The sequence below is a fragment of the Callorhinus ursinus genome, unplaced genomic scaffold (genome assembly GCF_003265705.2).
Source record: "Callorhinus ursinus isolate GAN/ISIS: 27379988/994484 unplaced genomic scaffold, GSC_fseal_2.0 scaffold4, whole genome shotgun sequence".
Lineage (NCBI taxonomy): Eukaryota > Metazoa > Chordata > Mammalia > Carnivora > Otariidae > Callorhinus > Callorhinus ursinus.
In genome coordinates this window covers 42,858,195-42,873,212 of record NW_027397066.1, presented here as the reverse complement: position 1 = coordinate 42,873,212, position 15,018 = coordinate 42,858,195, and the positions used below count along the sequence as shown (strand labels likewise).

At 47.8% G+C, this 15,018-nt stretch overlaps 1 long non-coding RNA gene across 1 annotated transcript; it reads right to left on the bottom strand.

The window, feature by feature from the left end:
- Positions 1 to 11,997: 11,997 nt before the first annotated feature.
- On the bottom strand, positions 11,998 to 13,989 carry LOC141372456 (uncharacterized). Its single transcript, XR_012377713.1, has 3 exons — positions 13,801 to 13,989; positions 13,253 to 13,343; positions 11,998 to 12,193 (listed from the first exon to the last, which is right to left on the bottom strand). It is a non-coding gene; the product is annotated as an uncharacterized lncRNA (long non-coding RNA).
- Positions 13,990 to 15,018: the final 1,029 nt, after the last annotated feature.

Here is a 15,018-nt window from a genome sequence, read left to right as displayed (position 1 = left end):
TACTCAACCTCTCTGAACCTTGGTATTTTCATCGTAATATCTGGCTTCCAGGATTGTTTTAGGGATGCAGTGATATAACAAATGTAAAAGTACCTAGCCTAGTCCCGGGCGCATATGAAATGTGAAATAGATAGTGGTTAAATAGTAGTGATAACAGGGGTTTGTATATGCTGGTGACCAGGTTTTAAATGCCCACACTAAGAACACAATGGGAATGTTGTAGGGGGCTTTGTAGGGTCTGCACAGTGAGCTGACCCTCAGCCAACAGACACTTAACTGTGTGAGCTCCCTTTGTCCATGATGCCAGTTAAAATCTCCAGGCCTGTTAAGAAGAATCTGCTTGTACTAGCATTTTCGAGCAGTTTGGTAAGGGAGATATAACTGTGGTTGTCTTTATTGAAAACAGGGCATCAAGGCTGGAGGGTGGTAGCAGGATGGAGTCAGAGCTGACAGGTGCCAGTGCAAAATGAAGGGAGAGAGGCTTTCTAACTATCTGGGGTGGGTATAGGTCACTGAGCCTTTCTCGGCAACAACGGGGACCTTAACCTTGAAGCTGGTGTGAGTCAAACTTGCCAACAGGGAACGTGTTCCTGAGGGGTGTTGCAGGTGCCCCTCATCTCACCCACATGAGTCCTGTCCATGAAACCAGCTGCATGCCTGATGCCAGATGGCTGTTACACTCTTTCCTATTTCAACCTCAGGCCTTACTGCTGGGAGGAGATTGGGTGGCCACATCTAACTTCAGGGAGGAGAACAGGAAGAAAGCAAGAAGATGTCTGCTAGTCCATACCCACTTCTGACATTCCAGTTCTTATAGACACACCTCCATGCTCTGCCCCTTTGTAATCTCAAGATAGCAAAATACACACACTTGGTCATCCAGTCCAAGTAACCTTTAAAGGCTGTTGGCTTCTTTTCTCAGCATCTCCTCCTGTGAGATAAGCAAAAGCAGAGCTGGATCAGCTAGGTAGGGTCTTACCACCCAAAGTGAGGTCCTGCCCCAGGGGCATCCACGTCCCTTGGGAGCTTGTTGGAAATGCAGTATCTCAGGTCCCTCCCCACCCACTGAATCCATCCTGAAATTTGACAAGATTGCCTGGTAATTGGTATGCACATTGAAGTTGGAGAAGTTCTGGTCTCCCTGCCCTGCTGCCTGCTTACCCTATCACTGACGATGGTAGAGCATCATAGGATGGCGGCTGAGCATGTGGTTCCCCTGGTAAGCCAGGTTTTTCTAATGTTCTCTCACCAGGCCCCTCCTTGATCGACAGTGATTAGAATCCTATTGTCCATAAAGAGCGGCCGATACTATATGAGTGTTTTCTCTACCAATTATATACATATATACCCATGGTTTATTACAAACTTAAGATCATTCACTATATGCTATTTTGGAATCTGCTAGTTTTGCTTAGCAATAAAACACAACTATCCATGATGCTGTGCATCCTTCTATTATATCAGTTTTAATCCCTGCGTGGCAATCCACTTGTATAAATGTTCTATGGTTGATTTAATCAGTTCTCAACCGTTGCCCATCAGGGTTGTTTTCATTTTTATTAAAAATAATGTTATAATGTTACAATGAATATCGCTGACACTAAATTTTTGCTACCAGCTCAGAAACAAGACTTATGCATATATGGGAACTTCATATACGACAACTTGGCACCACAAATCAATAAGGAAAGGCAGATTTGTTAGGTTGATGGCACTGAGAAAATGGGAAAAAATATACTAGAATCTCTCTATGACTACGCTCAAGAATAAACTCCAGGTGATAATGTAGTGGCCTAAATATGACATGTAAAATCACACAATGAGATATAATGTAGCAGAATATCTTGTACTTGAGATTGTAGACGGACTTAGTGTGCAAAACTAAAAAGAATATTAACCATGAGGTAAAAAATTGATATAAATATATATATATCTTTTTTCAAAGGATGTATTCATTCATTTTAGAGAGAGAAAGCACGTGTGCGAGTGGGGAGATGCAAAGGGAGAAGGAGGGAGAGAGAGAGAAGCAGACTCCCTGCTGAGCACAGAGCCAGATGTGGGGCTCCATCTCACAACCCTGAGATCATGACCTGAGCCAAACCAAGAGTCAGATGTTTAGTTGACTGAGCCACCCAGGTGCTTCCCCAAAATTGATATATTTGATTATATCTATTTTAAGGATTTCTGTTCAACAAAAGATACCATGAACAAGGCACAAATCAACAAGGAGATGATATTGGCAATGCTTAAAACTCACAGATGACTAATATCAAGATTCTAGAATATTCCAGAAACTCCTGCCAATCCAAAAAAAAAAAAAAATCAGCAACAGCACTGGGAAAATAGATAAAAAGTAGCAACAGGCAGTTAACAAAAAAGAAAACCCAAACAGTTGATAGGCATGTAAAGAAATGCTCAAACTCATGAGTCATCAGGGAAATACAACCTGTGACAGTGACAAGGTATCCCTTCACTTGTATTAGACTGGAAAAATCAGAAGGTGATGAGTCAAGTGTTGGGAGATATGTAAGGATAAGACCCTGCATTACGGTGGGTGAGGGTGGGGATGGGTACAGCTTCCCCTGAGAGTCTTCTGGCAAGATCAAGTCGAATTAAATGTGCACGTACTCTCCAGCCCAGCAATTTCACCCCTGGAGACATATCACAAGGACTTGTTTACCCATGTCCTTAAAGGAACATGTGTGAGGTTTTCATGACAGCATTATATTTGATGACGAGAAATTGGAGGTAACTGGGGGCACATCTACTGGAGAATGGAAAGGTGGAGTTCATGCAGCATTTAGAAGAAACGTATGTTACACAGAACTACTGGCTAGATCTTAACAACACAGTGGTGGGTAAGGAAGTGAGAAAGTGAATAGGTTACGTACACAATATGGTGAAGTAGATTAAAATATATGTGCAGACAAGGCAATAGGCATTTTGCAAGAGTACAAAAAACCCCAAAAGCTGCACTTGAGATACAGTAGCTTGTTGGTCAATGTCAAAGGAAGGGGAATGGTAGAAAGGAGAGAGAAGAAAAGGAAAATGAACCCGGGGAGAAGCCTCAAAGGACCACTAGGGTGCAAAGGCATATGAATTACTCGGGCCTTTGCACCTGAGGGGGAAAAGCTTTATTCATATTCATAATTATTTTTGTAGAATGAGTTCCTGGAAGTAAGATGATTTCACTTCATCCTTAACTTATGAGAAAGATGGAAAAGCATCAGGGTTCCCCAGGGGCTGGAGAAGGCCCATGAGCAAAGGACCCTCAGCTACCACTCTGAGCCTGGAGCTCAGGTCTCGTTCCCTGGTCCCCCAGGGCAGTGGGAGCTCACCCTCCTGGAGTGAACAGCCGCCTGTCCCCTGGCTGGGCCAAGAGATAGTGGGGCCAACTCAGCAGCCACTCTGAGATGTGGCTGCTGATAAACTCTAAGAGATCATGTGTGTGCAGATTATCTCATGACAGCATTAGATTAGCTCCGCACGTTAGCATCACAGGACCTTAAACTCAGAGTTGGATGGAGTCTTGGGGTTGACCTCGCACCCATCCTTGGAGCCCCTTTGATAGCCTTCTGCCTGCTCCAGCAGAGGCAGAGAGCTCAGTAGCATGCGTGGCAATCCCCACTCACCTCCATTCCCCAATCCTGCAGACCCCTCTCTTGCATGCCTGGGAGTCCGGGCCCTTCACCATCCCAACGGATTCCTTCCAGTGTAGGTCAGTCTCCCTCTGATCTCTCACTCAAACTGGTCGCTGTGGAGACGGCCTGTCTGGGATCTTACTGTCCTGAGGACCATACCTAATTGAACAGCCAGACTCAGCTAATACACTCTGACTGGAGATAATCTGACCTGGGCTGCCTGGCATGGCAACTTCTCTACTCACAGTGCTCTGGTCAGGGAACAGGGTGCTGCTGCTCGGGTCGAATGTAGCCCACGAGTCCAAAGCTGAGGATGACGTTACCCTCTAAAGGTTGTAGAGAAGGAGGAGGAGGAGGGAGGAGGAGAAGAAAACGAGGAACATGGGATGGCTGGGTGGCTCAGTCATTAAGTGTCTGCCTTCGGCTCAAGTCATGATCCCAGGGTCCTGGGATCGAGCCCCGCATTGGGCTCTCTCCTCAGCGGGAAGCCTGCTTCTCCCTCTCCCACTCCCCCTGCTTGCGTTCCTTCTCTCTTTCTCTCTGTCAAATAAATAAATAAAATCTTTATTAAAAAAAAAGTAAATGAAGAATATGCAACACATACTGTACATGGACCACAAAGCCTAAAATATTTCCTACTGGCCCTTTACAGAAAAAGTTGGGGAGGACTGCCCTGGAACCTTCATGGCATTGACATTGCTGGGAAGCTTCTCAGAAATACAGGGTCTCTGGTGCATTCCAGAGCTCCTGCATCAGACCATGCATTTTGACAGGAGCACCCGCTGATTTGCGAACACGCAGAGAAGTCTGGGAAGCCTCAGCCTAGGTCTGGCTCTTTCCTGGGTTTGGTCGTTAAGCGGCAGGCTCTAGAGCTGACGACGACAAGGTTTCAAACCCTCATTCCACTGCTTCCTTGTGGAGCGACTGGGGAAGTTATACCATCATTATCAAGCCCTGTTTCCTCATTCCTGAAATGGGAGTCATACTTTCAATCTCCAAGTGTTTTGGTCAGGTTGGAATTAAAGAAGCCCAGAGTCAGGGCTCCATCAAGGCTAGATTTATTTCTACTGTAATTGTGTCTAACATAAGCCCTTGGTTCTCTCTGCCTCGAAACAGGAGAATCTACTTTGCGTAGATTACCCAGAACTTTTGCCCTGATGGACTTGGTTGTTTCCTCAGAATCCTGGCTATGCAAATAGTCTGACTCAACAGGTGAGAAGGGCAAGGGCAAGTCTGTGCTTAGCCCCACCTTGCAGGCTGTTTCTCTTCTACACAAGGAGAGGGAAATAATTGCTTTCTGATTGTGGACAAATTGGTTTATGTGGGCCAGAGTTAGAGGCTCTGGTTCCCCTGAGAAACACAGTGCTTGGATCAAACTAAAAACGAGGCTAAAAGAGAAAGCCAAAATCCTGCCCAGCACCCGGAAACCTGCTAGATGTAGGCAGCCTTCCACATGACTTTGCCTCCTGTTGGCCTTTCTTAGGCCATAAAATGGTGGCAACGTTTTCTGACTTGCATTTAGTATCTGCTTTTTCCCACACAGGGTTCAAGTTCAAATGGCCTGGCTGGGTGCCGGGTGAGGGCAGGTGGGAGCAGGGAGGCGAGGGGAAGGTGGACAGCTATTTAAATGACGAGGGGCTTAGAGAAGCTCTGTGCTTCCAAGATAGGGCTTTGTTTCAGTTTAGATTTGCCAACTGTTGTTCCCAGTGAAGAGCAGAGACAAAGGCAGAACTCTGTGCTCAGGAGTCCCCGTGAAGGACAAGGGTTTATTTTCTACAACAGCATGAGGTTTGCTTCCTGTTTGACTTTTTGAGGGCTGCTTGTTGGGATTAATGAACTCCATCCAAATATTTTCAAGGATACAGTCTCTAGAAAGGGCATTTGTCCCCAAGCACTGTTTACTTTCATAATACACACACAATTCACACCACGTTACCTCAGCACAGAGCAATTCCTATTGTGTTCTGTGGACTTTCCAGGTATGAACTGAATGAGTTTTAACTCATGACCATTTTCCCCATGATGGAAATTGAACATAAATTTTATAGGAGATACACCCATAGATAGATAGATGATAGATAGGTAGATAGATAGATAGATAGATAGATAGATAGATAGACAGATAGACAGATAGATAGGGTGTAAAGCTAGCACAAAGTTGGGTCTATAGCCACTTGGTTTTAAGCCCATTGGGCAAATTGGAAGGGAACCTGGCATGGTGGAGATCTCACTATGGATTTCTAGCGTGGGCTCTTCCATTAACAAGTGTTATGATCTTCCATAATCTGTCTACTTCTCCATGGGCCCCAGTTCCCTCATCTGTAAGTGTGGGTGTCACAGGTGATGCACTGTGCTCTTGCAGGGGAGGGCTGCCACAGCAGGAGGTGGGGACAGTCGTGAAGGAGGTGATGTTGGGGGGTGGGGAGGTTCGGCCCCTTCCACTTCCTTCAGCCAGAAGAGCTTCCCTTTTTTCCGTTTTACACATCAGGAAGAGGGGGTAAGTGTCTGAAGGAAAGGTCTTCCAGGCTAAGTGAAAGCTTGAAAACTACTGTAGGTGATCACTAAAGTCGGGTGATCATACATAATTTAATCATCCACATCAGGACATTTTGAGATTGGAAAAGAGATGCTCGTAATAATTACACTGGGGCAACAGACCTAAGTGGGAGCATCCCAGATAAAGGGAGCATCCCAGATAAAGGGAGATATCTGATCACCCAAACACTGAGTCCTATTCCAGCTCTGAGGGCCTTTGCTTCTCTAGCCTATACATCTATGGCTTGACTCTTCTTCCCTTTCTCAGCATCAGGCCAAGTTCTGGGAGTAACATGAGGGACAGAAGCAATCAGGGGCAGCCTCAGAGAATGAAGTCATTAGCGGACAGCAGCCATCAGAAACAGTTCCAGGGACAGAAGCCATCAGGAGATAGCACCATACTTAATTATTAGAGCACACAGATGGAAGAAATGCACAAGGCCACCTGCAAATGACAGACAGCTGGGGTTCCTCCTGGTTCCTGTTCAGAATCATATGAGAATCACAAGTTTTATGGTGAAAACATCAATGAATCAAGCCGCAATTACCCAGGAAGCAAGTGCCCACAAACAACTCAGCCCAGGAAACGGTACTGGTGGTGAGCGATTAAGCAAACAAGCCCCAATCACGGGTCCTCGGTGGAGGAAATGGTCAATGGAGGAGTAGGTCACAAGGCAGAAGGACGGTTTCATTTCCCAGGCAGGTTGTCAGACGGAGTGTTGTGCTGAACCAGGAGAGTCCTAGGAGATTTTCTACAGAGGAAGCAAGTGCAGAGGGTAGGGATCTCTCTGCCCATCTCCTGAACACGTGTACAGCACAGGATGTGTAAGGCCTCCCGAGCCCACTGGGCTTAGCTCAAGCCTGGTTGAGGCCAATGACCCGACTGCTTCGTTACATTTCCCACCCTTTGCCTAGCCACCCAGTGTTTGCTGCTGTGCTGTCCTACCTAGTTTTTCTGTTCCTCACCTCAAAATGATCCTTCCCTCCCTTCTGCCCCAAGCCTCATGGATAGAGACGTTTATAGCCAAGTGACCCCATTAGAAAAAGGCTGGTGGTGTGATGACTTATAGAAGTATACAGAAGGTGCTCGTTTACCTTTGATTTTTTTTTTTTTCTGGTTGCCTCTTAGCTGGCAAGTAATTGTTGGTACCTGTCAAATATTGGTTAGGAATAGAACATAGTTTTGCATTCTGATTTGCACTTCCCTATTTCCTGGGTGTGTGGCACTGGGCAAGTCCATCCTATCTGGATCTTGGTTTTCTCATCTGTCAAATGAGCGTATACTGCTACGTGCCCTGTTTTCCTCGTAGGGCTGATGAGTAGCCCCCAAGTGTCACCATCGCTCTGCTGCCTCACACCCCGTCCCCACCCCACACCGGGGAGAGGACTGCAACTCCTTTTGGACTATGTTTTCATGAAAATTTTGGCTTCATTAAAACTCTGTCCCCCTTACATCTCTCTGCTGGGATTGTTCTTCTCTGCTTCTGGTTGTGAAACTCCTTGGTTTCCTTGATTTTTGCATAAAACCCGCTCACTTCATGCATATGTTAATAAGTCAAACTTCACTGACTTCAGGAAAGCAAGGACTCCCCATCACAGCACTGCAAACAACTCAAAGTTAAATATTGGACTTTCGTCTCTGCAAACCACCTTGCCATTCTGCCAACTTGGGCATCTGCCTCCCTCTATAATCATGCCTCCCGCCCCTTCCCTCTTCTCAGCTCTCAGCAGCACAAGAACATTTTTCAGGAATCATTCTGCAGAGCAATTCAGCCCCGGACGCCCCCATCTCCAAACTCAGCTCTGGCTTCTGCTGCCTTCTCGAAAGCCTCATTAATACGCTTTCCTAAACAGTGTGTCACACTCTTTGTGGTGGGGGGGGGGGCGGAGCGGTGAATTAAGAAGAGAATTTTCTTCTTTTATGTAAGGATGAAGTAACACCCAGTTTAGGAATTGGGTTGGGATCCATGGCCTGGGAGGGCCCCACGTGCTGAGCCCAGGGAGAGACTGCTGTCCAGTGGCAAAAAGAGAGGGGTCCGGTGCAGGGAGGGTTAGGTAAAGCAGGACATAGAGGGCCAGGAGCTCCCTGCTCTGTGCCCCCGTGAGGCAGGCTTCTGGCTCCCTCAAAGACTAAACTCTTGCCTTCCATTCCCTGATAAACTCTCTTAACAGCAAACGAGTTGGGGAGGAGTTTCCTCCCTCCTCCTAGCACCATAGCCCTAAATCAAACCCTTTCAGAGTCCAGCCCATGTGGCCTGCTCGCCAGAGAAACAAGAGGGACTCTCGGGGTGCTATGCACAGGTCACATTTGACTTTTTTTTTTACTGCTCTCCCATCAACCAACGATGTCACGGCAAACAAGTTCACGTGTGGGAAAGCTCTTCACAAACTAGAAAATGGCTACGAGGAACGGAAGAATTTGATTAATCATCACCGCTCAGGTGGGATGGATCCTGGCTTGATGCTAGACCACAGGAAGGGCCCAGGGAGCTGCTGGGATTCTATCAGGTGTGAAGGGAAGAAGTGAAGGCAGTGTTTCCCGCTTCCCAGTAACTAATCAAAGCGAGAATCCCCAGAGCAGCGAAGGACAATATATTGGTGCTACAGCTAGAGGTCTTATATAAATGCTAACAAGGCAAGAATGGGATTTCCGTGGCTGCGGCGGGAGAGCCAGAGCTGCAGCTCATTTCCTCGGACAGCAGCATGGTCTCACTTTAATTTGCAGATGTGCAAAGCTCTGGATGCCGACACCTGGAGAGCAGAAGGGAAGCAGGTGCCTACTAATGGGTGTAATGGATTAGAGCTGAAATCTACGTGACTGCTCCAGTTTCGGAAACCCCACTGTCTGTTTTGTGCCCTCCTGTTTGTTTCATTCACTCCTTATCCCCACACTATTTGCTGGAGTGTTTTTATTTCAGGAATGACAAAGCACCAGCTCGGCCCAAATGGACTATGTTCAGGGATTGGTACTTACAGGAATGGGCTTCAGAGCCAGACAGATCAGGTTTGAGTCCCTAGCTATGTTATCTTGAGTAAATATATTTAGCTTCTCGGAGCCTCACTTTTCTTGTCTATAAAATGGGGCTGCTGAGAGAGCCCAGGGTATCTTTAGGGATTGACTGAAATACATATGTAGACATTCAGCTCAGGGCTCCAGCAGGGAGAAGGTGCTCAACAAGTGGTAGCTACTATTAACACCGTTATAGGTTACTTAATTCACATGCTCATGCTAAGTAGCGAACTTGAACCAGGGTTGACTTAGCAGGGAATGCAGGCTATCGTCGGCTGCACCATCATTTGTTTTACTTTCTTCTCCTAGAAAACAAAGCATCCTTTGAAAAAGGGATTGCTTTCGTTTCCCATGGGAAGTAATTTCTACAACCCATGAGTAAATGCAGTCTAATGACTAGAATGTGACAGTAGCTATCAAGAATGAAATGTTCCATAAACAGTACTGCCTCCGAAAATTACTCAATCTCAGCGCTCTGAGTCTCCCCTCTTGCCACTTATTCTTTGCTCCTGCTTCTCATCCCCCCCAGCCACCCCCACCGCTCCCCTATCCCATTGTTTTGGAATCCTTAGACCAGACTGCTTCCACCCTCCAATCCCTGAAGACGGTGGGGCTGTCCCGGGCTCCAGCCTAAAGCTCCAAGACCTAGATGTCACATTGCTTCTTCCAAGGGACCTGGGGGGGAGGGGGCAGAGGGGTCTTGAGGCAGCAGAAGGCGGTTTGCCAAGAGGCAAACTAGTGGACCGTGCCTCATACATTTTCAGGGAAACATCCTTTAATCTCAGAACATCTGCAACAGTCTGCTACATATTTTCCCCAGGGTTTTACTCGAAGCTGACAAAAGATACCGGACACCCCCTCCCAGATTCGGTGACATATCTCGGTATTATTGAACAAACATCAGTTAGGATCCTGTCTCAGAGCGGTGTCAGTCTGAATAGGAAATATGCCAATGCTCTTATCATCACTGACAGACTCTGTACCTCACCTGCTGATAGTGTCAGAAACACAGCTCCCGGCGTGGGGCTCTTCTTCCACTTCTTTGAAAGCATTGTTCTCGGGCAGGCAAAATAATTAAGGTGCGTTCTGAGTGTATGTTTACTTTTTCAGAGTAAGCAAGAATTCCATGATCAATGCAGTGCACCTCTCAGACACGCAATAAATGTCAACGAATTCAATACTTTTTGAAACACACCCAGGCCTTGTTTTTTTCACTGCTTAAACTTCCTTTCTGCCCCCTCGATAATGGGAACTTCAACTCCAAAGGAATGTCGGATTTAATGCCTTTATTCTGCAGAAAAAGAGACTAAGGCCCAGAGTCATAAATTACTTCTCTGGGGGCCACAAGAACAATTAATAGCAAAGCAGAGCCTAGAGCCCTGAATTTAGGACTAATGGGTCTGAGCCTTTCCTACCACTTCTCCCTTACGAATGCCATGCTCTTCAGTACTTGCTCTGAAAATGGATCTTGTCTCTGTGTTCCTTCTTTGTCTTCCAAATTAGAAACCACACACAACATCAGGCATCTTTGGTCTGACCCCTGAAGTTTAAAATCATTTTCTGAATTAGTTAACATTTTGTTTTTTTAATGGAGGATCTCCTCAAACATTTACATTTCTGGGTTCTCTTAAAATGTGGACTGACACCTTGGGGCTTACATCCTTGCAAGGCAATATGCAGCCAGAGCTGGGTGGCAGTTGTCCCCTTCCGAGGGAACCTGTGCACTGTGGCTTGCCTGCTGTAGTCCCCACCGCTCCCTGTTGTCTCATATCCAGTCTGCTTTACTCCTTTACCTGCCTGGCTGCTGTATGCTTTTGAACAGGACCCTGAGTTGAACGCCCAACAGACAACTTTATTATTAGATATTACTCCAACCTACATATCAGCGGGGGCCTCCCTGAGCCTCAAGAGATGCCTGGAATTGCCTTAAATCCCCAATCCCCTAGCCTGAGAAAGCTAAGACTCTCCCAGTAACTGTGTGAATGCTCAGAGATTAATATTCCCATGGTCTGCTTTGCCTCCAGCGCCTATGGTTTTGACTCATGACAACTTTAAAGGATCTAGATTCTTCCTTGTTCTCCTCCCCTCACCCCAGGCAGTCCAGGATTATGAGTGGACTGTAATGCTTTTTTTTCGGGGGAGGGGGGAGGCATGCTATAAAGATTTTAATAGCATCCCTTAGAGCAGATATAACTGAAAAATTCATTCTCCGTGGGGGTTTTCCTCTGGCCTTTCTTCCACAGAGAGTTCTGTCATTCTGTCTCCTCCTCTAACCCTTAGCATCCCCAACCTGTTTCAAATTTCCCTCTCTCAATAGCAGAGCAATTCAGCCTTCTCCCAAATGTACTGTCGCAAACCCATCAAGGCACTCATGGAGCAAAATTCTCTTCTCTGTTAACTCTGTCCATGTCTCTTAGAGAGAAGTCAGGAATCTAGACAACAGATACTTTCTAGTTTTGCTTCTAAGACTTGCCATGACTATGCATTGGTCTTTGAGGAGGTAAGTTCCTAGGTTCTTATTCCTGGTATGGATCAACCTAATTCCCTGACTTTAGACATTTATAAACCATTTAGTCCTAAGTATCAAAATCTGAGGTTTATTTGTTCACACGGCTACCTTCTCTCCTAGATTGTAAGCCTCTCCAATCAGGGACAATATCTTATTTATTTTTAGATGTTCATTACCTACAGAGTGAGAAGGGTGTAGACAGAAGAACTAGGGAGCAGGGAACATAGAGGAGGTATTCAATAAACAATAGATTAGGAAAAAAAGGGAAGAGGAAAACAGATTGGTTACCTGGTATGGTTGTATCTAATGTTCACTGCACAAGGGGCACCAACTGAATAGTGCAATGGGTGCTGAAAGCCAGGCCTTGCTCTGCTCACCAAGCCAGAACCTCTGTATCTGGCTGTGTCCTTTCACTTGCCTGTTTTACCTCCACTTACTGCTCTGCTCCAGAAGAAGCAGTTTTTCTTGTCCTCACAAAGGTGCCATATGGTTTGGGGGCTGAATAGAAAAACATTTTGTCTAGGAAATGTGTATTTTTTGACACCTCAGTTTGTTTTGAACCCCTAGAAAATTCCCATAACTTTGTCAAGATTTGCCACAGTGGACTCTGATAAGGAGGCTGGGACCCCCGCAAGGCGCAGGAGCTACCCACAGCAAAAAGAACCCTTGAAATCCAAAGAGAGTGAAGCATGTCGACCTAGAAATAGGCTGCTCCCTGCTCCCCCGGGGTGCATCTGTGGTCCCCTGTGCTCTGACTGTCCCCTCTCAAGAAGTGGAAGAACGCAGCTCTACACCTTTATGGTCCAGGCCTTTCTGGGAGAAGGGTGCTCAGCAGCAGCCACTCAACCACTCAGCCAGGTCGCCACGCTGAGCCTGTCAATTCCCAGAACTGCCAATAAACGGTAGCTCTCGTCATTAGCATTCTTCCCCTGGATGCCATGCCCTTTTCCTGATTGATCAGCAACCTGGGCATTGGAGCAGCCCTATCTGGGGAAGCAGAGCCATCGCCCGCAGCCATCTGCCTGTGTTCTGAATATTTTCAAAACCCGTGAACCATGAAGAGGAAACAAGGCATCAGTCCTTGCATCCAAGTGGCGGACCCTCGCTCTCTGTGTCTCGCGGCCAGTGTAGAGCACACGCCTCTGCTGTCTGCTGAGATCTGAGCTCCTCAGCGCTCTGGAGCCGCTCCTGCGCCACCTTCTGCTCCCACTCAGCCTTCTCCGTGCTTCTCGTGTAGCTGGAGCTCCGAATTCTCCGTCTGTCTTTTTACTTAGGCTAGCTCACCGGTTCTACTCTGAGAGGAAGCACAGATTCCCACAGCTAGCCTTTTCCTGAGTCCTTGCGCGGTAGGAATGCACCAGTCCCCTCTGGGGCGCAGGCTGTCGGGAGGGGGGAGACCGGGCAGCTCCCGGGAGCCGGGCGGAGGCCGGGGCGGGGGTGGGGAGGTCAGCCCTCAGGTTTTCTGACTAGCTTCCTCACGGACTCCCGTGGACTTTCATTTCTTTGGGTCTCAGTTCTCTCCCTGGAAGTGTGGCGGGCGGGACTGACAAAGGATACCTGTTTCCGGTCGGCCACATAAGGCCTTTGGGAGATTGAATGAATGAGATGATGTCGAGAAGGCCACTCGAGTTCCCCTGAGAAGGGTGCTCTGTAACGACAGGGCATGATTCCGTGTCACTCACAGGAGGAGGGAGAACGCGGCTGCCCGGGAGCCCAGGGCGCGTCTCTCAGGCTCTCTCCCCTGCCCCGGTAATGGCTGAGACGCTTTCATAATGGAGGCCGAGCGCTCACCGGTCGCGAGGTGCGGGTTGCAGGCGCTGGTTCTGGGGGATGACCTGCGCAAGCGTTACTAACAGCCTGGGGGCAGGGAGCGAAGCAGAAGCTGGAAATCCTTCTCTCGGCTTTAAGGACTCCCTCCTCCATCTCCCGAGCCCCAGAGGTGGGAATCCCGAACAGGCCCGCTGGCCGGCATTTAGGGATGCTCGCGGAACTGAACGGAAGTGACTTATTAACGAAATTATCTTCGCGAGACGAGCCATAGCTTTTGCCTGTGTCGAGTGTTTACTGGCACGTGAAACGATTGGGGATGAAGGGGCGTCGCCTACCGTCCTGGGAAGTGTGAGGGGTGGTGAGGTGTGAGCCCTCTGCGCCTACGCTTCTTTGCTCGCACTCCCTGGCCAGGTTGTCCAAGGTGGGCCCTGCGGCCTGGCGTTGCCAGGAGACAGTTGTGCGGAGCTGAAGGTGGATTCGGGGGCGGGGCGGGGGGGTCGTATCACTAGAACAATCTGCTTCACATAGGGAAGAGCGACCAGCCCTGTGCTGGAGGCGTTGCTTGGCGGAGAGGCATAAGGCCAAGTGGTCAGAGAAAAGATGAGAGGAAGAGGATCCCTGCGGTGGAGAACCGGGGAAGATACACACATTGCCTGGTCTGCAGTCTTGCTTTTCTGGAAACCGGGGCTGGTCGGCCTCCATCTACAGCCCCAGCTCCACTCTGAGACTCCTGCATCAAAACCTTTGTGTCCTTGCACTTAAGTAGAATGGGATTTAGATCCCACCTCTGCTTCTTGGACATAAATATTTACGTCCTCTGAGCTTCAGTATCTTTGTCTATCAAACAGGGGTAATAATACCTACCCTCCAGAGTTTGGGAGAGGATCATGGCTGTCACGAGTAAGATTTCCACAAATAAGGGGTAACAGCAGTGGTAGGAGGATAATGGCAGGAATTTTTGAGATCTGGTCTTACATACAAGATCCCTGTGTTATCTGAGGTGTCCGAGCACCTGCCTTGGTCACCTGGTTGGTACCCCGCAGGGACGGCATTTCCATCTTCTGTCCCTGCGGGCATCCCCATAGAGCCCCCGTATCTGTGTTTGCTGAGCGTCACCTGCCTGTCAGTCCTCCTCTCAATAAATACAAATGGTAGCTTACATTTCAGTGGGAGGAGACAGACAATAAATGAAATAAGCCCGTAAAATGCACATAGTTAAATGGTACTAAGTTCTTTATGGGGTGAGGGGTGAGGGAATGAAGCAGGGAAATGGCACAGCAGGGTTGAAATTTAGAGAAAATGGCCTGGAAAGGTCTCTCTGAGAAGATGGTGTTTGGATAAAGATTCTAGCCTGGGGGTAACTTCTCTGATACGACCTGCTCAATTCTTGGACTATCTGGAGCCACACATCTGGACACACCTTTTGCTCTGCCTGAGAGCCTGGCCTTAGACCAAGATAGACATGGAGTCATCAGTGTCATGCAGAAGCTAGACAGAAGGAGACCAGGAACCACACCAGAAAGGACCATGGTCTTTGACAGGTGGAGGGGACG